The sequence below is a fragment of the Microcaecilia unicolor genome, chromosome 1 (assembly GCF_901765095.1).
Source record: "Microcaecilia unicolor chromosome 1, aMicUni1.1, whole genome shotgun sequence".
NCBI classification, from domain to species: Eukaryota; Metazoa; Chordata; class Amphibia; order Gymnophiona; family Siphonopidae; genus Microcaecilia; species Microcaecilia unicolor.
In genome coordinates, this window is record NC_044031.1 from 156863764 (window position 1) to 156890063 (window position 26300).

Consider the following 26300-nt stretch of genomic DNA (forward strand, 5'->3'; position numbering starts at 1 on the left):
GAGTTGCACTTGGTATGCTGCCTTTCAAAATGCAAATCAAAGCAGTTTACAGCTAAAACAATAGGAAATGGAAAAGAACTACAATAACTTAAAGGAAAGTTAAAGAGAGAAGGAAGGTAAAGTATAAAGGGAGACGAGAGCCTGGATGTCTACTGATTGCCAGCCCACTGCCTAAGTTATGGAACACCATCAAAAGCCTTGGAAGAAAGGTGGGTTTTAAGGGCAACCTTATCAGGGGTTTGATAGTTCAGTTGAAGATCAGATGGAAGAAAGTTCCAAAGACAGGGACCAGTGAAAAAGAAAGCAGAATGTCAAGTGGACTTAACTCTCGATCAGGAGAGGTGTGAGGTTGTTAAATGAAGTCTGGTAGATGAATGTAAGGAGTGTGCAAAATTGTAGGGAACAAAAATGTTGATAAATAGGAAGGAATACGAGTATGAAGGACTTTGTGGGTTATTGTCAGAATTTTATATTGTATTCGGAAAGAAGCTGGGAGCCAGTGGTGCTGTTTTAATAGGGGCAAGGTATGATCGAAACAACAGGCAACTGAAAGAACATGGATGGCAGTATTTTGCACTGTTTGAAGTTTTTTGAGAAGAAGGACAGGAATACCAGCATAGGAAATGTTACAGTAGTCAAGCTTGGATATGAGCAGAGTGTGGAGTAGAGTTGCACGGGTATCAGCATCTAGAAAAGAGCGAATAGATTGTATGGTGCATAGAGACAAGAAACAAGAGTATATACCAGTTGCAATCTGTGGTGAAAAGGAGAGCTGAAAATCAGAAAGTACCCCATGGTACTTATAGGACTCTACTAAATGAAGGAATTAAGGAAACAGCAAGGGGTAAGTTGCGTGAATTGTTATCCAGAGAGCTATTGATTTGGAAGGGTTAAGGACCACGAGGTTAACTTTTCTACTCATATGTATAGAAAGTGCAGAAATGAAGATATGTAGAATGTTAAACTTAGAGCTGCTGTATAAAATGCCGTGCAATTTTCAGAGTTCTTCCTGGTAATGCCTCCTCTAACTTTTTAGTACTGACACTAATGAGTTGCAAATGAGATGGATGACCTGCTGGTGTTCAGAGAGCTGTGGGTTATGATTCTCTGGAAGCTCAGTAGCTACTGTATGTGCCTGATTTATTAAAGCTGAGTGCCAGTTTTGCTCTAGTGCAAAAAACAAATGACCCCAGTTTGGGCTACTGATTTTGCATTTAAAGCTCTTTTTGCTCTTGATGATAAATCTGATCATTTGTTTGCTTCATTTTGTCTTTTGCCAATATATGTTGCAATGATTTTCATTTCATTTTATAATATCAGAAGTTATTCAGTGATAAATGAAAAAAGATCACCCTATTGCAAAATGTCGTCTCATTAATGTACCTAATGCTATTCATTATAATGTTCCTAAAGTTAGGCAAGGTTTATAGAATAGAGCATAGGAACGGGAAATGTACCCACATTTAGGCGCAACCATTTATGCCACTGAATACCTGGTGTAAATACCCACACCTAAATGTAGGCGCATTCCCCTGAATTCTATAACAATGTGTGCAAATTCGAGTAATGCCCCAGACATGCCCACATTCCTTCCTTGGCCGTACATTGGAATTTACATGTGCCTCTTTTTAGAATATGCCTAACAAGAACATAAGAATAGTCAAACTTAAGAAGAGCCATACTGGGTCAGACCAATGGTCCATCCAGCCCAATATCCGGATTCCAGTAATGACCAATCCAGGTCACAAGTACCTGACAGAAACCCAATTAGTAGCACAATTCCACGCTGCCAATCCCAGGACAAGCAGTGGCTTCCCCAATGTCCATCTCAATAACAGGCAATGGACTTTTCACTCCCAGTTCTCATGGGCTGCCAACATGTCAGGTTTTCAGGATATTCTGAGTGAATATACATGAAGGAAATGTGCAGACCTACTACTTCCATTGTGTGCAAAACTCTCTCTTGTATATTTATATATTCTCAATGGAGAAGGGTAGATAGTGGGGTTCCCCAGGGGTCTGTGTGGGATCGTTGCTTTTTAACATATTTATAAATGATCTAGAGATGGGAATAACTAGTGAGGTAATTAAATTTGCTGATGACACAAATTTATTCAAAGTTGTTGAATCACAATAGGATTGTGAAAAATTACAAGAGGACCTTACGAGACTGGGAGACTGGGCATCTAAATGGCAGATGACATTTAATGTGAGCAAGTGCAAAGTGATGCATGTGGGAAAGAGGAATCTACACTATAGTTACGTAATGCAAGGTTCCATGTTAGGAGTCACCGACCAAGAAAGGGATCTCAACGTTGTTGTTGATTATATGTTGAAACCCTCTGCTCAGTGTGCAGTGGCAGCTAAGAAAGCAAATAGAATGTTAGGTATTATTAGGAAAGGAATAGAAAACGAAAGTGAAGACATTATAATGCCTCTGTATCGGTCCATGGTGTGACCGCACCTCAAATATTGTGTGCAATTCTGGTCACCGCATTTCAAAAAAGATATAGTGGAATTAGAAAAGGTACAGAGAAGGGCAACAAAAATGATAAAGGGGATGGGACGACTTTCCTATGAGGAAAGGATGAAGCGTCTAGGGTTCTTCAGGTTGGAGAAAAGATGGCTGCGGGGATATATGATAGAGGTCTATAAAACAATGGGTGGAGTGGAACGGGTAGACTTGAATCATTTGATTACTCTTTCTGAAAACACTAGGACTAGGGGGCATGTGATGAAGCTACAAAGCAGTAAATTTAATACGAACTGGAGAAAAATTTTCTTCACTCAATGTGTACTTAAACTCTGGAATTCGTTGCCAGAGAATGTGATAAGTACTTATGTACTTATAAATATGCCAACACTTTGATAACTGGTAATATTTATAATTTATCCATGACTATGGGGCCCTATTACTAAGCCGCATAAGCACCTACGCACACCCAAAGTGCACCAATTCCAAGTTACCGCCCGGCTACCATGTAGCACTTGTGGTAATTTCATTTTTGGCGTGCATCTGCTATGTGCATCTGAAAAAATTATTTTTATTTTCTGGTGCACGTCAGCTACGTGTGCCAAGTGGCATTTGACATGCGTAGGTCATTACCACTCAGTTACCGTGTGAGACTTTACAACTACGTCAATGACTGGTGGTAAGGTCTCAGACCCAAAATGGAAGCATGGCAATTTTCATTTTGCAGCACGTCCATTTTCAGCAAAAATTTTAAAAAAGGCATTTTTTGCTGGTGCGCTGAAAAATGATTATGCGTGCACCCAAAACACGTATCTACACTACCACAGGCTATTTTTCAGCGCACCTTAGTAAAAGGACCCCTATGCATCTTATGATACTAGTTATTAACTCTGGGTCTTTCTTCTTCAAGCACTAACCTTTCACAGAGGAGTCATTCTCTCCAGCATTTCTGTTTCTTGTTTTGCTTTGTGGTTACTGACCACAGGAGAAATTTGTCTCTTTACATATGCTGGATATAATTTACTGCCGCTGGAAATATATAAGGTGCATCAGTATCTAACTGCAGGGAAGTAGATTAACAACTTTTCTGCTGACTTGTACTTTGGCCAAAGAATGAGAATTGTTTGAATTAACTTATGACTTTGCTTGGAGTGTTAATGATTTATTATTTACAGAAAGAACAAAACAAGCTAAGACAAATGGTTTTCACTTTCCTTTTTTTAGTTCTTGCATTCAGAGTGCAGTTATTTTTCTGCTCTGAAAGAAGTTATATACTGTGAAGCAAATAAGTTTATCTCCATAATAAATGCTATATTATTTTAACAGCTCATCCAATTAAAATTAGATTGATATTAAAATTAAAAAGAATAAATGAGACAAAATTGGGATGAATTCGCATAAATGTAGTTATTGAATCAATATAGGAAAGATTTAACCTTACATGTGAAGTGACAAATATATATATATATATATATACATCAGCCATTTAAATATTTAAAAATTCTACATTCTATTACATGTTGCTACTTAATTTTATATAAATATATTATATTATACCTTTAAATAATGAAAGGAGACTTGAACAGAAAAACACACAGGTTCTAATTCTACAAAATTCACTTTGGGCCACAAAATTTATTTGCTGAAATTTTCAGAGAGGTCCAGGAAATAAAATAAAGTTCCATTCAGAGATCAAACCAGGACCATGTGGGTGCCACACATCTGAGCAGTTTTGTGTAAATGCAATTTAAACAGCTTCTAAGGTCTGACCTTCCTCTTGGCTGTGGAATATATTACTTCCCACATTAAAGCATTTCTTTCCCTCGTTATCCTTTCTAGGATTATGGATCCTCTTAATGACATCATGCACAACTGGAAGAGGGAGAAGGGAAGCCTACTGCACATTTCCCAACTGCTGATAGCAGCACAGAAAAAAAGCATGAAGCCAAAATCATCTGCCAATAGTCTAGGCCTCAAAAGGGGGAGATTTTTCTAATTTTCTGCCTGAAGCTGAGCTGTGCAAGTCACTTGAGAAGGGCAGAGCTCCCTCCAGAAGATTCACAATATTTTACATCCTAAGGATTCAAAGTGTTTGTACTAAAACAGTAAAGAAACCCTTCTTACTGCTTCTGCATTAAAGTCCAGTCATTCCTACATCCACCCTTCCCCTCTCACATGTATTCTCCTAGGATGTTTCTCTTCATAGCCAGTGTTCACAGAAATGCAAAATATTCTGAACAAAGCTATTGTCCTGTTTTATTCCTGCTCTTATGTAACCTTCCCGAAGTTTGATGAAAGGATGGACTAAATATTGAAATTAATGAAATTAACTTAACTTTCAGGGTGAAAAAGTAGAATGAAATGCTTTGATGTCCCCATGCATACCCCCACCCTCCCACTCTGTCAGACTGTCAAAGTAATGCTTTGATATTTTTCTTATATATACTATCTGCTACCACATTTGCTTATTTCTGATCTGATGAAGAAGGGCAACCTTCGAAAGCTAATCAAGAAATGTATTAAGTTATGTCCAATAAAAAAGTATCATCTTATTTTCTTTTCCATGTTTTATTTTGTTTGATTTCTATTGATAACCAGGGTGAAAAAGTAAACTCCAGGGTACAAGCATGCCCATGGAGGAGCATTTTCAATATGATGTCCAAGTCCAATTGTAGACATTTTGGTGAAAAAGTCTAAAATTCTCATCCTGAAATGTTTGAACAGGAAAAATGTCTATTTTTATGTTTTGAAAATCACTATGTCCAGACGTTTCTTTTTAAAAAGTCCTAGAAAAAATACACAAAAACAAGCCATAGGGATGGCTGCATGGCACCATTCTTAGTAAATTGGCCACACAGACATCCCAGAAGAAGAGAGGGGAAACCTAGTGGTCAGTGGTCAGTGCAGCCTTAACAGCAACCAAAAAACAATATTTCTCTCAATGCATTGCATAGGCTGCCAATTCAACTAAGCAGTTGTTCAGTATAGTAAACAGCCTACTGCAACCCCCACAACAGAACCAGCCTACCCAGTCTAAACTGAACTGCAATGATTTTGCTGCATACTTTGACAACAAAATTAAAAGTCTCTGCCAGAATTTACAGGCAATCCCACCCAGTCTCTAATCAGTTAACCAGGAGTGCAAAAACTCACCCCCTACTGACAGAGACAGATGGGACACTTTTAACCTAATGACAGAGAAGAGCCTTGACAAAATCCTAAGAGACCTTCAACCAACTACCTGTTCCCTTGACCCCTGCCCATCAAAGATAATGCAGCAGGCAAGTATGGGCCTTATAGAAGGCACCACAAAAAATGTGAACTCCTCTCTTTCTAAGGGGCAACTACTCTGCTCAAGAAAAACAACTTTGACCAGGACAAACTTGAAAGTTACTGGCCAGTATCCAACACCCCATTTCTAGGGAAACCTATAGAACAAATGATTAGCTAGAAGAGAGAAACTGGCTAGATCCATGCCAATCTGGATTCAGACCCAGTTATGGAACAGAAACAGTCCTCGTATCCTACTAGATGATCTTCATAGAAATCGAGACAGAGAATGCGCCTCGGTGTTAGTACTACTATATTTCTCAGCTGCTTTTGACATTGTGAATCATGATATCATGCTAGCATGACTGAGAGAAACAGGTATCAATGGAACAGTACTTGCTTGGTTCAGATCCTAACTATCAGACAGGCAACAATCCATAATGTTTGGCAGCAACTCATCACCATCATGGGCACTGACCTGTGGGGTACCACAAGGATCGATACTGTCACCTATTCTGTTCAATATCTACCTCAAGCCACTAGCTGAGCTGGTTTAGTAAATGGACACTCAGGTCTACATCTATGCAGATGAGTGCAGCTACTCATACCCATTGAAGCTGATTTATCTACAGCCCTGAATAAACTGAATACCTGTCTAACATCAATTCAAGAATGGGCTAAACACAGCAAACATTGGCTGAACTCAAATAAAACCAAACTTCTCTGGGTCCCTAACACAAGTGGATACATACCTGACATCAAAATCTCTTTTGGGAAATATGAACGCCCCCTCAAATCATGTCAGGAACCTTGGAATACAGTTAGATTCAACACTTACTCTGATTCCCCAAATCCAAGCAACCTTCAAGAGCTGCCTCTACTATTTGCAACAGCTATGCTGCCTCTCTCCTTACACCAAGAATGTAAATCTTATCCCAGTTGTGCATGCTATGATAACATCTAGACTGGATTACTGTAATGGACTCTACAATGGTCTGACTACAAAAGGTTTGCACCAGGTCTAATTGATTCAGAATGCTGCAGCAAGGCTAATAGAAGGTTGCAAGTGAAGTAACCACATCAAACGATTTTTGCAAAAACTTCACTGGCTACCAGTACAATACAGGGCTAAATTTAAAACTCTATGTCTGATCTTCAAAGCCCCTAAAGGAAATGGCCCTGAGTACCTGAAGAATATGATGATCCTCTACACACCTCCAAGGACACTAAGGTCCTCTCAAGGACTATCACTAACCAGACCCTCTCCAAAAGACATTACATGATGTGATACCTGCAAGCAAGCCTTCTCTGAAGTAGCCCCCACAATCTGGAATGCACTGCCTGAAAGATTCCACTTAACACAACTTCAGGAAGCAGGTAAAAGCTTGGCTCTTCAACCAGGCCTCTAATGGAAGAAGTAACTAACTTGCTAGTCTCACTCTCACACACAAGGAGTGACACGGGCTGCACATACTGTGGCAGGACATGCTTATCTACTCCTACCCTAGCTGAGATAATATTTAACCATCTCTCTGACCTCATGTGCAATTTTGTTTAAATTTGTCCCCTTATTTTCTTACTCATCTTACTCTCTTACCTATCTATATGTTCCATCTTTGCTTATACCCTACACTGTCAATTAAAATGTTCTATTACGTATTGTGTTGACATTGTAAGTAGTATACTATGCCATACTTTGCAATGTCATTTGAAAATTTTTACTGCTGTAATTGTTTATTGCTCATGTTTGAATTATTATTATTGTACACCACCTTGAGTGAATTCCTTCAAAAAGGCGGTAAATAAATCTTAATAAATAAATCTTAATCTTTTTTTTTTTGGGGGGGGGTTGCTAGGTTCTTATAGCCTGGATTGGCCGCTGTCGGAGACAGGATGCTGGGCTTGATGGACCCTTGGTCTTTTCCCAGTATGGCGGTAGTTATGTACTTATGTAATGACCATTACAATATAGGAGTTAAAATGGAGTGTAGACAGACAAAACTCTAAGATCTGGATTCGAAACATGCTGATTTTAGTAAAACGAGGGAGTTCCTGAGGAAAGAGCTAGCTATACTGCTGTATAATAGCTACATATAATTTTGAGTGTTGTTTGTCAGCCTAAAGAAGAGTGTTTTGAAAATATTGGATAGTTCTCTTTCCTCGTTTACACGATTTTGTAATTTAGTAATCAGAAAGTTTTTCTGCAATTATGTCAGGCCTCTTTTATCAAGCTGCACTAGCGGTTTCCGCACGGGCTTTGTCATCATTACCGCACCGGAAGCCACTAGTCTGTTAATCTGCATCAGGTGTGTTTCACAATGAGGTGGACAATAAATCAAATTTTTGATAATTTGTTTTAAAAATATGTTTAAACATAAGGAACATTTTCAAAGCCACTTATGCAATTTACTCATATGAAAGATACGTTCCTTCAGCACAACTAAAAGACAACATATTGCTTACAATGTGCAAACCTTTAGCTGCAGTGAGAGAAAGTTCTTCTGAGACTAGGTAGGCATCAGGAAAGGACACACATAGATTGCATTTTTAACATACACTTTGTTAACCCTATAAAGCACCTGCAGAAAAAGCAGATGTAGAGGTCTGCACTTTGCTGGTACTTTGTAATGAAAGTACGCAGACAAGTCTGAAATCTTCCTTTAAAAGTGGAGCAATATGTTCAGGGTTATGTGGGTTCAAAGACAAATGTCAAATCACTTAAGGGATGATTTGCTCAAGGTTTTGCATCAGTTTTGCTCCAGTGCAAAGCTTACACCAGGTTTATCAAGGAAACAAACATAAACATCCTAATATTGCATGCAAGGTAGACATTGGCACAAATGTGCACACAATTTTTCTTTTAAATTAGACTTTTAAGGCTTCTTTTACAAAGCTGTGCTAGTGATTCTTGCATGGCAAATGAGAGGAAGCCCATAGTTGCCATGTGGGAATCGCTAGCACAGCTTTGTAAAAGATGTCCTAAATGAACTGCAATCAAATAATGTAATAACAAAATAAGGAAATATCTATATGATTACAATAAAGAAAACTTAAATTATTCCACAAATTTGCCCACATTACAGGGTAAAGAGAAAGATAAACATATCAAAACATAAGATTCAACCGAACCAATAAACATTAGAAGACTCCTAACATAACATTCTTATCCTGTAATATAATAAGGAGAAGAGGACAACATGACCCTGTATTCTTCAAAAATGTATCTAATTTTAAGAGATCAAAGAAAATATGATTGCTCTGGTAGTTTACTATGCACTTGCAAGAAAAGCGTTAAGTAAAAAGAACCCCCAATAGCTAACAGCTGAGCTTTCTTTTGCAAGAAGGATCTTATACAGACTGGGGAACACAAGAAACATCTGGAAAGATTTGAATCTTCTGACCACAAAATAAATTATCTTTAACTTTAAGATACATTTTAATAACCAATAATTTGTCCTTTCTCAAAAAAAGAAATAACCAGGATGGCAGTCTTGGATATATCCTCTGGGAAGTGTCTAAGAATCAGGTCTTCAGTAGATACCAACTAATTGGCTAAGAGCATAATAAGAACATAAGCTTTCCCATACTGGGACGGACCGAAGGTCCATCTAGCCCAATATCTTGTTTTTTCCAACAATGGCAAATCCAGGTCGCAAGTAACTCAAACAAATTTTATGCTGCTTATCCTAGAAATTTCCCAATTGCATTGTATTAATGGTTTATGGACTTTTCTTAGAAATTATCCAAACTTTTTTTAAACCCTACTAAGCTAACTGCTTTTACCAAATTCTCTGGCAATGAATTCCAAATTTATGCTCCTAAATTACAAGCCCAATCTATGCTCCAAAATAGATTACGTTCGTAATCCATGGAAAATGAAAGCAGTATGCAACTGCTAAGAATGCATTTATCATTTTTATCACCTGGTCATAAACTCTTATGAAAGATTGGCACCAGAACTGAGGTTTTTCTTAACATCAGCATTCACACTGTGTCTTACTCTCATTAAACATACACGCAATAAATAAAACCACATTATATGTCTGGCAAAATAAGGGGCCACAGCTTTATTAACAAATATTGATTAATAATAACAGTAACATTATTCAATAACATATAACTGCAAAACGCAACTCCAACAGAGAGGCTTTTTTTTACCCTACACCTGAAGCCAGTTGGTGCTGAACTAGCCTCATCAGTCACTTTACAGTACACATATCCCCACCTCTCACAAGTCCGCGGTGATGCAGGACCTGCAAATACTCATGGTGGTACTGCACACGTGAAGTACATTCATTCTTAAACAAATTCCCCACTTTCCAAAGGCCTCCTGAACAGTATAACAATCCCCCATAATTCTGCCAACCACTAGCTGCTACCAACCCCCCCCCCCCCCAACAACAACCCCCCCCAAAAAAACCAACATACCTAGCAGGAAGGGCAGGGCGGGTGACCACCTCAACTCCAAACCTGCTCCCGCTCCTCACCGCCTTCCCAAATAATAATCAATGCCCGCCAAAAGCTCCCTTCTAAATTGCTACACCCACATTTATCATCAACCTTAACACAACCAATCCCCACCTGCCACATCATCACTCAGCCCCAAATTCCGCCTGTCACCATGTTCTTTTCTGCTTCTCCCCTCCTCCAACCCTCACTAACAACAGCACGTCTAGGCTGTTATCAGCTCCCAGACATGCTGTGAGTTCCCAAATTGTGTCAAACAATTGCATTAGCTCATATCACATTATATATGCTAGGAATCCATATGTCCACATTGAATGCCTTATTTGTCAAATCAGAAGAACATGGGGGATGGGGGGTGGAAATTGGTCCTGAAATACTATTGAAAGATTTCCAATCTTACACTCAGTGTTCTAGTGTTTCTTAGAACATTTTTGATGAAAAACAACAAAGTAATTTCTAAAAGCAACTTCTAGTTAGAAGAATGGAAAATTAAAACACTGCCAAGAATCTCCTAATATGCAGCACTAAGACTAGTATCACAGGAGCTCATAGACTGGAACCATATTGAAAATAAAATTCATAATTAAAAAAAACATATTTATATGGATTTAGCTCGTTTTTTTCTAAAGAAGGTTAAGGTGAATTACATTCAGGTGCAGTAGGTATTTCTCTGCACCCAGAGGGCTCACAGTCTAAGAGAGATGTTATTTAAAATGATTTAACCAGGTAGACTACTCTCCTGCCCAGTTAAATCAGTCTGGCTGGCCCTAGAGTAGATATTCAGCCTCACTGAACCAGAAAGTACCACTGAATATCTGCTCTGATCATCATGGCTCTATCTGGTTAGTGCTGGGTGGTCCTGGGGCAGAGTCTGAATGGACCTGGAGGCTTTCTGGATACCAGAGATATTCAATTGCTGTGCTCAGAAAGCTAACTGGGCATGTTGAACCACATATACCCTGAATTCTATAAAAAGCAGTAAAAATTGCATGTGCAAATGTGGGTGCATGGCCAATTTGTGGACACAATGTAATTGAACAATGATCCAATTAGCACCAATAATTGAGATCTTAACAAGCAATTATTGGTGCTAATTGGATTTCATTAAAATTGATGTGCATAAATTTGACGCGTGGGTCGGAAAAGGGGGCGTGACCAAGGGTGGGCAGATTGGGAGTGGTCCTTGAATTTATGTGTGCTGTTTTAGAATAAAGGGGATCAGTGCCTAATTTAGGCATGGAGATTTACGCCAAGGTGTCATTGGTGAAGTTGCAGTTCCCGATGCTATACTATTCTATACATAATGCCTAACTTTAAGCACCGTTTATAGAATAGAGCTTAGCACTATTTTTTCCAGCGCTGACTTTTTTAGGCACCATTTATAGAATTCAGTCCATAATGTTGTCCTCACTATGCCCACTTAGCTGTCTGGGTATGGCATTGAATGTTATTCATACCTGGTTAACTTCCAAGTGCTGTCATACTCTTGGATATTAAGTGCTAGTACCTGGATAGAGGCTGGCACTGAATATCCAGATCTAATTTAGACAGCAGTAGTGAGTTTTTCAAAAATGCTGATTGTTGCTGGCTGAATATTGTACCTAAGGCAATGGAGGGTTAAGGGCCCCTTTTACTAAGCTGCAGCAAAAGGGGACCGGCACTGGCGTTAGCGCGTGTTTTTGACACTCACCGAGGCCCCTTTTTACCACAGCCAGGTAAAATGTTGGTCTTCTAAGTTAAATATTAAAGGCTATTCTTAAACTGCATTTCTTGAATTAAATGTAATGCAATCCCAAAGTACATAAAGTATATTAGAATTATCATTTCTGTTACCTGATCAGCTCACGTCATCCACCTCTGCTGTCAAACAAGGTCCCTGGTACTATTATCTATATCTATATACACTTTGGGACTGCACTACATTTAATATATTAAATTTAGTGCAACCCAAAGTGTAGATAGATAGATAGATAGATAGATAGATAGATAGATAGATAGATAGATAGATAGATAGATAGATAGATAGATAGATAGATAGATAGATAGATAGATAATATCATAGGCATTCATGGTTATAAAATAAAGGTCTTTGAAGACTTACTGTTTATGTCATAAAATATATATCATCCTTTTCATCTATAAACATGTGAAGGCTGAAAGTATTGTCATCCCACTTGTAGGAGCCTTTATCATTAAAACAATATGGACATTTTTCTATACCATCTAAGAGAATATTTCATATTGGGAAACAGAATCAGTAATGGAAATGGAAATTCAATTCATATGTTGTAACCAAGAAAAATGAATTGAAGACATATGCCCTATCGCCTGCGTATGAGTTATTCTGTCTATAGATTCAGTGTATACATACATCAGGCTTATGCACTGAAGAATTATTCTCAGTTTGTGGTCTACAGGGAAAATGCTTAGCACCTAAACGCCTCCACCTGTAGTTCTTTGTTCTTCTCGGTGTGATTTATGGGTTTAAAATACAAGAAATTGGACATAGCTTTTTTTTTTTACGCTTTGCCAAAATTTTCAAAGGGTTTTTCATAGGAAACATAAACCCCTTCCAAATTAATTCAGGAAGAGTTTCATTCCAATGTGCTCTGGAATCTCCCATAGAGGCCTTGGGTTGGATTCTCAGACATGCGGTGAGGAGAAAATAGTGTCAGAGCTAAATTATTTTTATTTCTTCATCAGACTCATATGCAATACCAGAAGAGAGTTTTTTTTTTATATTCTTGATCAGTACGAGTCAAGGTTCTAGAACATATCTAAGCTATGCTATAATAATAATAATAATAATAATAATAATAATAATAATAATAATAATAATAAAAGCAGGATAGTTAAACCCCTTGAGAACTAGGACTATCTACTAGAGATATGCATTCATTTGAAACCTTTATTTCTAACCCCAAATGGCAGCAATAAACCATAAAATGACAGTGTCTTAAATTTCAGATATTTTTCTCTCAATATTAACAGTTATCAGGTACTGATACAATGCTATACTATACTTATATTCTGTAATTTCCAATAACATTATTTCAATGATGATTACAATAAGATTTACCAGCTATACATACTGGAAAAAGACAAAACTTAAATTGATCATGAAAAGTTGTCCACTGAGATATTTACTAAGCAAATGTCTTTTTAGTTTTCTTCTGACTCCCCATGTAGTTTGTTTCAGCTTTTACAGTTACTGGAAGAGTATTCCAGTTTACAGCTGCTTGATTGGAAAATAAAATATTATGAAATCATTTATACCATAGTTGTATCACTGTAGGAAAACGAAGAATGGGTAGGCTCTTTGATCATAGGGATTTTCGGTTAGATGGGGAAGTGTAAATTTATAGCCCTTGAGTTAGGGACCAGCTGCTTTCAAAGAGAAGCTACTCTGTTTCTTCAGAGTTCACTTATATCCTTTTTTTGTTTGCTGTTTAGACCGTCTATAGTCTTACTTCCCCTTTTCCTTTTAGATTTTAAGCCACACAGACATTTAGTCTGATGGGCGGGGTAGTAAGCATCCAATAAACTTAAAACTGGATGTCTGCTTGGCTTCTGGGCTTGTTCCAGTTGGTTCAGTGTTGTTCTTGTCCAGGAAAAAAATGAAAATGTATAAAATCATAAAAAGCCTGTAAACAACTAAAAAAAGATTTATTTTTTTTTGCCTGAATGTCCCTACTATCTACCAGCAATTATATCAGTCCCATCTTATATGTTTGGATTTTGTTCACACCTTTTTCAGTAGTAGCTCAAGGTGAGTTACACTCAGGTACACTGGATATTTCTCTGTCCCAGGAGGGCTCATAATCTAAGTTTGTACCTGAGGCAATGGAAGGTTAAGTGACTTGCCTGAGATCACAAGGAACAGCAGTGGGACTTGAACCAGCCACCTCTGGATTGCAAGACCAGTGCTCTAACCACTAGGCCACTCCTCCACTGAATGAAACTGTAAAGATTCATAACGTCCAATCAGCATGCAGGCATCAATTAACTGTAGTACATAGGAGCAATGATGAGAACATCTTTAATTACATCAAGCACAGTAAATTATAAGTTATAAAACTGTATTATTAATAATAAGTCTGATTTTTCCTGCAGTATAATATTTGGGGTTTCTTTTACTAAGTGGGTCTTTTACAAAGGTGCGCTAGCATTTGGGCATCTCTAGTATTTAGTGCACAATTATTTTTAGCTTGTGCTAAAAGCATTAGTGCCCCTTTGTAAAAGGGACGCTAAGGGGTCCTTTTACTAAACTGTGGTAAAAGGGGGCCTGTGTTAGCATCAGCACGTTTTTGATACATGCTGAGGTCCGCTTTTACTGTAGCGGGTAAAAGGCTGTCTTTTCTGCTTGAAAAGAAATGGCCATGCTGTAAGTGAAAGTCAAAAATTGTTTAGGTACTCAAAACAGTATTACTTTAAGTAAGTACTCTTTAGGAGGAAAAGGCCTCGAGAAACCCCTTGACATATAGAAAAGTCAATAGGGGGTTGGACTTCCTCATCATCGGCCAAAAACCTCTGTGTAATGTCTTTAAATGTATTTATTTATTATTTGTTGCATTTGTACCCCACATTTTTCAACCTATTTGCAGGCTCAATGTGGCTTACATAGTACCACGAGGCACTAACCACCTCTGGTGATGAAACAAATACAGAGTGATGTTGTTACAGACACATTAGAGAATCAAGAGAGGAAGAGTAATATATTGTTCATTGCAAGTTTTGGGTTCGTTGTGTTGCTGAGTTCAGGCACTTAAGTTGGATCAGTAGGGTATGCCTTCTCGAACAGATCGGTCTTTAGTGATTTCTGGAAGTTGAGGTGAATATTCAAACAAACTTAGCTCAATGAAAAGTCGGTCTCTGTGCTTCTTTGTTGATTTTGACCATGATCAACGGCAGCCAGCGTTTCAAATTCGCGTTCTGCTTCAGGATCACTGGACAAATTTCCGCTCGATCCTAACGGTGGATATTACATGCTGTTAAGTGAACCACTTGCTGTGTGGCCATTTTAGGGGGGAGCACTTACCGCCATCCATTGAGGTGACAGTACAGGCTCCCGTGCTAACTTGGTGGTAACCGGGCAGTGCAAGCATCCATTTTGTGCCCGAGACCTTGAGACCTTACCACCACCCATTGACTCACGTCTCACGTGTTAACCAGGCGGTAATCATCAGCACGCATACAATGCTGATTACCGCCCAGTTAGTGCCGCCTGCTGGAAAATTTCTGGTGCATCTACTATATGTGCATACAAAATGAAATTTGCAACCCGGGTCACGCAGTAGCCGGGCAGTAGTTCCAAATTAGCATGCATTGAGGGTATAGGCGCCTACGTGGCTTAGTAAAAGGGTCCTTTTGTTTGTTAAATTCTTTGCAGCTACTTGGCTGAATTTACTAGTGGTAATCCCCATCCCCAACTCACAGAAAAAGAGGAATTACATTTAGCAGAATACTGTGGATTATAAAAAATTAAAATGTGATACATGTATGTTAAACAACAAATTGCAGATAACTCAAAGGCACAACTTGAATTTTTTACAAATTCTATGTATCAATCAATAGTATTATCAGTGGTTCAGTTGACATATTTCATCCAGCTCATTTAAAAGAAACACCCTACGCTAATGTACAGTATTAATTATTGGATTATTTTAGTAAATTTTAGAAGCCAGCTGGTTTCACAAAATGTGTTCAGTGGGAGATATGAATCTTGCAATGTGCTTTATTGATCAGGTCTATCATCATTTGAATGAGAAAAAAGAATAAGGGTTATGGTTTCTGCCTTTCTTCTAAAATCCTACTCTTCCACATTATTAATATATGACTGACAATTATGTATCTTACTAAGCTGGACACAAGGATTACTAATTGTTCAATTATGTTTTTCTTCAGCTTTGAGTGGTTTCCCAGGTGTAAGAAAATATGAACTGAAAACCTTCAAAAATCTTTGCACCATGCCTGATGTTATAATTTATAATATAACACGAATAATACATAAAACAGTCTTATTGCCATATAGAGTCCTGATGCATTTTAATATGCACAAAGTTCAAATTAGCGCTCGCAGTTTATACTACGGACTTGTGATATTATAACTAGCACACATTTTTGAAGGCCTCAGTTGCTGGAGTCATGGGACACTTTGTAGTTTTAGCCTCCACTTCGCCAATTGTCACTGGTCTCCCTAATATGTTTTTATTGTGCTTTGGTTTTATATTAAACCTATTGGTATATCTCCATTGGGTGTACACCTTCTATAAACTTTATATATATATAACACACCGTGATACTAGATGGCTAGAATAGACAGAGAAAATTCACTAGCTGTTTTCCTTTCTTTCTGTGTAGCAATTCATGCTTTTTCATGCAGCTCTGAGAAATCTGAAACATAAAACCTCCTTGTACAAAACATCATTCTTTGTATTACAACCTGCCATAATTGCCAATGTGGATGGCATGCAACTCAGTTTGGGGATAAATTGCATGTGGTAAGTTTGTTGTTGCAAAAATAACTATACTTCTCTGAGATGTACTTAAGATTTGGATGATTATAGGTTTGTATTTGTAATCTCATATTTTAATGTGCTATTTCACTCTCTGTTCGGAGGGAATGAACTGATTTACATACATGTACTTTGCCCATCTATTTTATATAGATTTTGCAATGATGTCTGCAATAGCTGAGCAATATTGCATACAAACACTCAAAAATGGGATAGTTTGCACCATTTGTCAATCTGGTGCGTGTTAATGTATTTACAAACAATGCCACGGCTTAGTATATTGGCCCCAAATTGTACCAGGTGATTCATTTCCACTGGAAATAACTGTGCTCGCCTTTCTATTTAACCTTTTCAGGATCCTGTTCTCTAAGGGTAATTCTTCAAAGTTATGCCTGTAGCCCTGTAGCAAGAAGAGCGTTACTGCAAAGGACATTGGGAAGTGGGTGCTTGGATGCTCTGGAAGGAGAGATTAGAAAAGATGGATAGGAGGATGACTCGAAGAATTGAGAGGGGCAAAAAATAAGGGAATAGGGATTTGGGGATCACTGAAGCACAATCCAGTCATCTTTCTCCTTATAGCCACTCTACCATGTTTTACAAAAATGTGCACAAGATTCTATTTACTATCAATATACCAGGCACTTTAATGTAGTGAATATTATTATAAATTAAATCACTAGCATTTTATTTTATTTTTATTTATTATGACATTTTACCCCACATTTTCCCAAGAAAGGTCAGGTTCAATGCAGCTTACATAACAAAACAAAAGAAGTATTACAAGACAATTAATATTATTACAATAATACAACTATTAAAAAAATTATTTTCATATTAGCTGAACACAGATCTAAGGAAGTGGACTTTAAGTAAACTTCTAAATGGCATATAATTGACTGAGTGTCTAATATACGTGGGTAATGAGTTCCAGAGTTTGGTACTTTGGTAAGAAAAATTATCATTATGGATAGTTTTGTAGATTAAGATTTTACAACTTGGGAAATGTAATATGAGATATTCTCTAGATGATGAGTTGGCATTTCATGGTGATGACTTAATGAGATCTATCATATAAGATGGTAAGATACCATAAAGAATCTAATAAACAAGAACACAGAGCTTAACTGAAATTCTTTCATTGATAGGTAACCAATGTAGATCATTAAGCAGAGGATCCTTATGAGCTTGTATTGTTAAAAAGAATACTGCCAACTTAAATGCTATATTGCTGTTTGCTTTTTTTTTTTTTTTTAGCTCATTCACCTATGGACTTTCTCTCCCATTCTGTGCTTATGACAAAAATCCTTACAGCATGCATATATTTTGTAATCTTGTCAATTTAAAGGCAGTTTGGTTAATGTTTTGGTTGTGAACATTAGATTTAAGTTTCTAAATTTAGTGAGATAGCTCTTTCTGACTGGTAGCACAATTAATTCAAAAAAGAGGACATCATTTAGACAAAGAGAGGGTATTGCACAGGCAGAACAAGATATTGTTATCTATAGAATTTTACATTACAGAGCTGAATGGGAACGGGGTCAGCGGGAATCCCACAGTTGCCGTGGGACTCACATGGGGATCCCTTCCAGGTCCATGGGACTCCCATGGAGATGTACACAGATCCAGCAGGGATCCCGCAGGGATGGACATAGGTCCTGCAGGGTTCCCGTGGAAGTGTAATGCCAGGCCAGCCTACTTATCCTTTCCTTATGCCATGCCAATTATAATAGCGCTAAAAAATTTAATGGATATGGTTGATAGCATTGAAATCCCCATAAGGACAGAGAGAGGAAGTTATCAGCATGGGCTACTGTTAAGTTGAGCTATTTTACCACAAGTCAGGTTATTTTAGCACACGGGATGGGCGGGGATGGAGTAGATTACTTACGGGGATAGGCAGGGATGGATGAGATTCCAGTAGGGATGGGAGGAGATGGGTTAGATTCCAGTGGGGATGGATGAAATTTCTGTCCCCATGCAACTCTCTAGTTTGCACTAAGCAAAAAATAGATTAATGTTTTAGAAGTCCCAGCTAACTGCTGTCCAAATATTTCCCAGTTCATACAGGTTAAAAATATATGGTGTGGTCAGAAACGGTTCACAGCTAGTTGTCACCTGCTCAGGGCTAACCATTAATTTTCAGTGATATTTAACCAGTTATCACTGGTTAAAATGTCCAGTTAGCACCTATGTCAAAACCAGCTATATGGGAGGCATTCCAGAGGTATAATCAGCACTTGGTTTATTAAGTGCCAATATCCAGCATTTAACCAGCCAGGCTAACTGCATAAATAGGACCACATAAAAGTTAGTCCTATCTTTATGTGGTAACTCATGGCCAATTAAGTGCTTAATATTGCATTTAAGGCTCCTTTATAGTAAGCTGCGGTAAGCACTATGTAACCAGGGAGAGCGCTCCCAGTACAATCAAGAAACAAATGTCCACCAGTAACTTCAAACTTAAGGCTTTTATTCCCTGCAGGTTTCTAGTAGACCTGATACACGGTTCCAACAGCAGCATTCACCTTCAATCTTAAACACATGTAAGCCACCTGAAAGGGTGTGGCAAATAGTCCCCTTTAAGCAGTAGGCTGCCAGCACCTACCAGGGTTCAATACAGGCTCACAGTCAGCTTCAGTCTGGGCTCTTTATGCAGTGCACAGTAAACAGTAGTTCAATTCCCAAGACAAACAGTTCATTCAGTTCATCATCCCAGTTAAATCACAAAGCAGCCTTTACCTTCAGGAGGTTTCAATACTTTAGGGACTTCTCACACCCAAGGGATTTTCCCTGCAACTTCTTCTCTCTCACTTCTTCTCTCCTCCTGAACTGAACTCCCCTGGGACTTCTTCCCACCTGCCTAATCAATCCCTGGCTTCTGCTCTCACAACGAATCATTCTCCTTCCACTAGCTTCCCCCACATCCATACCAGCTGAGTTAAGCATTAGACTAATGAGGAGCTCCTGCACACAGGGTTTCCTATCCCTCTTTCCCCCTAGTGGCAGCCACTCTACACATCCTTCCAGTTTACACCCATGTCTTCCCCGATTGCAGCTAGGAGTCCAGTCCAGGTTCTTCATCTCACCCCCGGCTCCTTGCCTGCAATGCCTTCTGGGACGTGTATTTCAAACTGAAACTGCCTTAACCCAACTATCCTGGATGTGACTATCACAACTAGCACATGCTTACTGCAACTTACTATTAAGGCATCCCTTAGTAAGTTCCCAATATGCATGCACAAACCACATGCTAAAATAAAATGTTAATTTTTTCTGGGAAGAGGTGTGTCTGAGGGTATGTCATAGTGCTGAAAAAAATGTTAAGTGCTATTTTATAAATGGTTCTCAAAGCTAGGCACCATTTATAGAATAGCATTTACACAAGGATCTGCAACTATCTTTAGTAGTGAGGATTTATACTGACTGAGCCCTGGTTTAAATCCTTGAACCTAAATTAGTCATGGATCCCCTTTATTCTATAAAAATGTGCATATATTGAAGGAATGTCCCTGATCTGCCCATGACCCTCTGTAGAGGTATCCTTTGTATCTCATCTTTTGTAGGCCTGAGGTCTGGATAGGCCATGAACCATCTTTTGTGAACAATACCATCATGGATTCTGCATGACTTCCTGGAAGTACGGTCTTACTGATATCATCCAAGGACATGTTGTCCACCTGCACTAGCCCTCCAGTTTATCTCATATGAAGCTGCGGAGAAAAGAGTTCACAGAAACTTGGGAATTAAGTAATCCTCATTAGCTACCTCATTAGCGAGGCATCCTGTACCATTCCTGATAAGGTGAACCATCTAGAAGCCCAAGGGCCCCTCATTATTTTTGTGACTGTATAACACCTGCTGGACAGATGTATATAGTTTCTGGTTGGTCCTGGATCGTCACCTGCTGACCATTGTAGCAGTGTCAACACTGTGTTTGGGAGAGAATCTTGGTTAGGAGAGGGAGAAGAGAAGACATGATAGAATACACAGCTCTCTGAGGAGAGGGACTGAATTGTTAGTAATGCCTATGAACTGTATCTTTAGCACAAGGAAGGATTCAGGAGCTGATTATTTACGGCTTCTACCAGACTGAAAATCTAGCTGCCGGTGCAGGGCAAGGACATGCTGGACTATACCTGACAGTAACTGGGGTTTGGTGGGGAACAAATAGAGCCCTAAAGAGGAATTAATTCATCACCCATCTGAAGTTGATACTACAGACCTCTAAGGGTGAGAGAAAGGGATTCCCTCTATAGCTCAGGTTTAGCCAGTTACTTGCTGGCCAAGAATTGGTTATTACTCAGAACATGGTCTATAGCCTAATATAACTGCTAACTTGTAATCTGTTCTCAAGGGTATGATAGTTGTGTAACCAAACATATATATTGTGCACCCTAATTTGCACACACAATTTTTAGTGCTATATATAGAATTTGGGGGTTAGTGACACACACTAATTGATTAGAATGGGACTATCATGTGAACCCTTACCATCTACAAAATAGGTGGCAGTAAGGGCTCACACACTAATGTTTGATAACAATTGTGCACGAATGGAAATATTAATGTGTGGCCATTAATTCAGAAAATGGAAAATTAGCCATTTACCAGCAGCAGTAAAAATGGCCTTACCATGTGAGAAATACACACTTAAGGGCACGCTAGGGCTACTTTCTTCTGCAGCTTTGTAAAAGGAACCCTTAACTGGATACTAGATCAGAAACTTCAGTGCAAAAGCCCAGACATGGCCCTTTCATTGAATTTCCAGGCATAATGGCGGTGATGGTTCGCAAAACGACTGAGCACAACTGGCTGTATATTGGGCCCATACCTTTTTCTTCTTGGAGAATGACAAAGCAAATTGGAGGAGTAGCCTAATAGTGCACCAGACTTTGGTCCTGGGGAACTGGGTTCAATTCCCACTGCAGCTCCTTGTGACTCTGGGCACGTAACTTAACCTTCCATTGCCCCAGGTACAAATAAGTACCTGTATATACTACTACTACTACTTATCATTTCTATAGCGCTTCACACTTGAACGTACGCAGTGCTTCACACTTGAACTTGGAGAGACAGTCCCTGCTCGATAGAGCTTACAATCTAATTATGACAGACAGACAGGACATATCAGGGATAGGGGACAGTTGAAGGTTTAGGAGTTAAAAGCATATACTAGTACATTCTTTTACTATACTTTCTGATTTGGTCGTTTTCACCTGCGATAATCGAATGTGTAAGGGCGCCCTTTTTACTAACCTTTGTGTGCCCCTTATTTGGTTGTTTGGAACTGCGATAATCGAATGTCGAAGAACGTCCATAGTATTTTTTGATTATACCTGCCTGATTTTGCATGATTTTGTGAGGACGTCCTAATTCGTACTTGGATGACCTTTCGATTATGCCCCTCCACGTAAACCACTTTGAATGTAGTTGCAAAAACCACAGAAAGGCAGTATACCAAGTCCCATTCACTTTCCCAAAGCAACACATATATGGAAAAATAATCCTAACTTTATTTTATAAAAAATCGATTCTGAATCAGGAAACACATAGGGATGGGTTGTCATTGAATGTCATTCCCAAATGAAAATGAGCAGAAAAAATCATCACGTTTTGTTTTGTCATTTACCAATAATAGTGCTCTATCACAAAAAGAGTGTGCCCTCTTTCTGAAATAATGCATCCACTTCCACAAAGTGCACACTATTTTCAAAGGTGCACTCTATTATTGGAAACTGGCAAAATGGCCTGAAAAACCTAAATAAAATAACAATTCCAGTAAATGACATGGGAAAATACATAAAATAAAATTTTCTGGATGCCCATCCCTAGCACCAGCATTCAGAAGAAGGATCTCGGAGTCATTGTAGATAATAAAATGAAATTCTCAGTTCAGTGTGTAGCAGCAATCAGAAAACCAAGAGGAATATTAGGAATGATCAGTTATGCAATGGAGAATACAACGAGTATATTCTAATGCCTCTGTAGAAGTCCATTGTGATGGCACCTTGAGTATTGAATGCATTTTCAGTTCCTCCATCACAAAAACTAGAAACGTACAGAGAAACGTAATAAAAAGTTAATGGAGATGGAACAGTTCCCTTATGAAGACCAGATAAATTAAGGCTTTTCATTTTGCAGAAGAGACGACTGAGAAAGCTTATGATAGAGATATATACAATCATGCATGGGATAGAATAGGTTAATCTGGACAGTTATTTTTAACTTCAATTTGTACATCCCAGAAACTAACAAGTAAGATAATTTACACCAAATTGAAAAAGATAGCAAGGCTCATTTTCAATGCACATAGACTTACAAAGTTACATATGTTACTATTGTAACTACCTAAGTCTGTGTGCTTTGAAAATGAGCATCATTGTCTTTTCATGCAAGGAACAATTGAGTTGAGCAATTTGTTGTTAAAGAAAGTAGACTGGACAAGGCACCTAACATAGCTGTGTTTGAAAGGGATTTGGACAAATTTCAAGAGGGAAAGTTCATAAATAATGATTGGCCAGGTAAACCTTTGAAAACCACTACTCATCCCTGTGAGGAAGATGCAAAGAACGAACCTATAGCTATGGTTTTCATTCATTCATTCATTCATTCATTCTTAAGTTGGGGCCACTTTGGATTCTAATGTGCTGAAGGAGAGCCACCAAATGTGGGGCCACAGAACTATAGACCAGTGTGTATCAGTGAAATCCATCCCCTACAGATCACCTTCAAACTTCATTGGGGAGTATCCTGAAGATTGCGAACATTTCCAAATGCATTCTCTTTTGTCTATTGAGAAATGGTTTGTTCTTGAAGTATGCAGCTCTTCCCTCCATCTATTTCCCCCTTTCTGTCCTGAGCCCGGGTAGAGAGGCTGAGTAGCAGGAAAAAAAACAAAAAAACACAGAAAACAATTGAGACACTCCAGAGGTCTCTGGGGATTGCCATTGGCCCCTGGGCCTTGCATTGAAGAACAGTGAATGTGTCTGATACTTCCCAGTGATCTGGATTGGCCTCTGTCAGAGACAGGATGAATAGCTTGATGAGCCTTTGGTCAGATCCAACATGGAACAAGGGGGCAATTCTATAAGAAACCGTCTAGATTTAGGCAGCAGGAATACATGTAAATGGAGGGATTCAAGCCATTTATGTGTGTATGGTAGCCACTTACAGCTGTAAATGAAACTGATAGAGAATAATGACCAGTGAAAAAATATGTACCATGATCTGCTGACATGTACTTTACCAGTGGGTGTACGCATGGACAGAGTTTGGGCAGAACATAGATGGAGCACATAAATATCTACATAAATTTAAATTATAGTATTCTTTAATTTACATGGATTCTAGCTAATATCTATGGGAGGGTATTTACACTAGATGTATGGCTGGTATAATTAATCAGACCTTAACCTCTGGATTCCATATATGGCGTCCAAAATTGGGCACAGATATTTGGGCACTGATTGAAAAAGTGTGCCTAACTATATTGGCTAACAAGACAATTAGTGCCAATGACTGGGAGCTAATCAACACTAATTAGCACCAATTTGGATTTATTTATTTATTTATTTAAAAATGTATAGACCACCTAAAACTAGATGGTTTCCAAAAATACATTCACAATCCAATACACATCATAACACAAAACAGTACATATCAGAATACATAATATTGGCACTTGCATCATATCCATTCCTGACTCACAAATGAACAAAGAATACTATGACAACCTTACACATTGGAGAAATAATTTTGGCCGCAGCTTTATTAACCAATCAAAAATTAATAACCAACACAAATAAACATTTTATTATAAATATTTCAATGCAACCTTAATTTTTCTTATTACCTTTTATAAAGCTAGTCGATGCTGACCTAGCTGCATAGATTTATTCCATCAAATTTATTAATACTTCATGAACCACCTTGTAAAGTGAGGCCTGCGGTGATGCCAAGGCCTCACTTCTGCTTCTGGCAGTTTCGCACACAAGCAGATTACACTGTAAAATCCATATAGCCAGTAAATTCATTGTCCTCAAATGAAGGCTGCTTGAATAATTCTCATTTAAATTACTCCAGCTCCAACTTAAACTACCTCTTTTAACATCCTTAAACATTGTTATCCCAACTACAAAATTGCCCAAGATCCCAATCTCAGCTATCACTTTTCTAAATTTTGGGAGGGATTGGGTGGGATGAAATTTCTTGCTTCAGTTCCCTCAGCTAGTTTTCCTCCTTGTTGCCCATCAATTCTCCTCAGCCCAGAGCCCGCCAATTTTCCTGACTTTGTCGTGCTCTTTTGCTCCGCCCAACCTTAAAAAAATTTTACATACCCTTTGCAGTCACTGTTCTTTCTGTTCTAATTTGGATGCTTACTAAACCTCAACATCTCTTCCCAATAATCTTGTCTTATTTTATTTAGCCCTTTTTGCTACTTAGGGCCCTGTTTACTAAGGTGCGCTAATGGTTTTAGGGCGTCTTTTACTAAGTCGTGCTCATGTTTTTAGCACACACTAAAATTGTGGGTGCGCTAAACATTAGAGACGCCCATAGGATTGCATTGGCATCTCTAATGTTTAGTGCACCTACAATTTTAGCATATGCCAAAAACGTGAGCGCGCCTTAGTAAAAGACCCCCTTAGTGTGTGCACAAAATTAGCACGCACTAACTGTGTAGGCGCCCATAGGAATATTGTGGGCACCTACACAGTTAGTGCATGTTAATGGTTAGCGCGCGCTAAAAGTACTAAGGTGCCACTAGCGTGGCTTAGTAAACAAGGCACTTAACTTGTTAATTAATTAATTCAATTACATCAAATTTCATTAATTTTAATTCTGAATTCCTAGGTCTTTATAAGACTCCCATTGCAAAATAATTAAATTATCTTCCTATCAAGTATATATCTTCCCCCTCCCACCCAATTTTCTTTTATCCCTTCACCATAACAAAATATATAGGCACTACTGCAACATTGCCTATATATATTTGATCCATAATTGATCTTATGGGTTTTCTTTAAAACAAAGTGTTCAGAAAAATGCGGCCACAAACAGCCTAGTCTTCAATAATTTTAAATACTGCATCGGAGAGTGTTCCATAATGAAATTATTGTTGAGACAAAAGCAGTCGCTCATGTATCAGCATAAGGTAAACGCACTACCTCATCTGTTGACCATCACATGGCAGCCTCTGATCTTGGCTGATAGATAGGTGTCCTGTTAGTGAATAAGTGAGTTCTTATGCCCATGAATCTTTGATTACATAGATAAACTTATGCAGTCTTTCTCCTTCCAAGCAGGTTTACAACAGCATCAGGACAAATTCAGTTTTAGTTCCTAGTATTGCTTTCCTGGGACAAACTCTTTGGCAGCAAATATGAAAGTGCCCTGTCCAGTTTTCTCTAGTTGTCAATATGAGGCATCATATATTTTAACCTTGCAAATGTTTCCATATCTCTCTAAATTAATTAAGGTCTGGATTTAAAAAATAAACAATTTTTAGCTCTTAAACATCTGATAGATTTGAAATTTTTTGGAGGATTTTCTTATTATTGTTCTCTTGGATATTCATC

General features: G+C 38.4%; 1 long non-coding RNA gene across 1 annotated transcript; it reads right to left on the bottom strand.

Moving 5' to 3' along the window:
- Positions 1–1883: 1883 nt before the first annotated feature.
- LOC115460759 lies at positions 1884–23470 on the bottom strand. Its single transcript, XR_003940554.1, has 3 exons — positions 23460–23470; positions 7429–7437; positions 1884–1958 (listed from the first exon to the last, which is right to left on the bottom strand). It is a non-coding gene; the product is annotated as an uncharacterized LOC115460759 (long non-coding RNA).
- Between the last annotated feature and the right edge of the window lie 2830 nt (positions 23471–26300).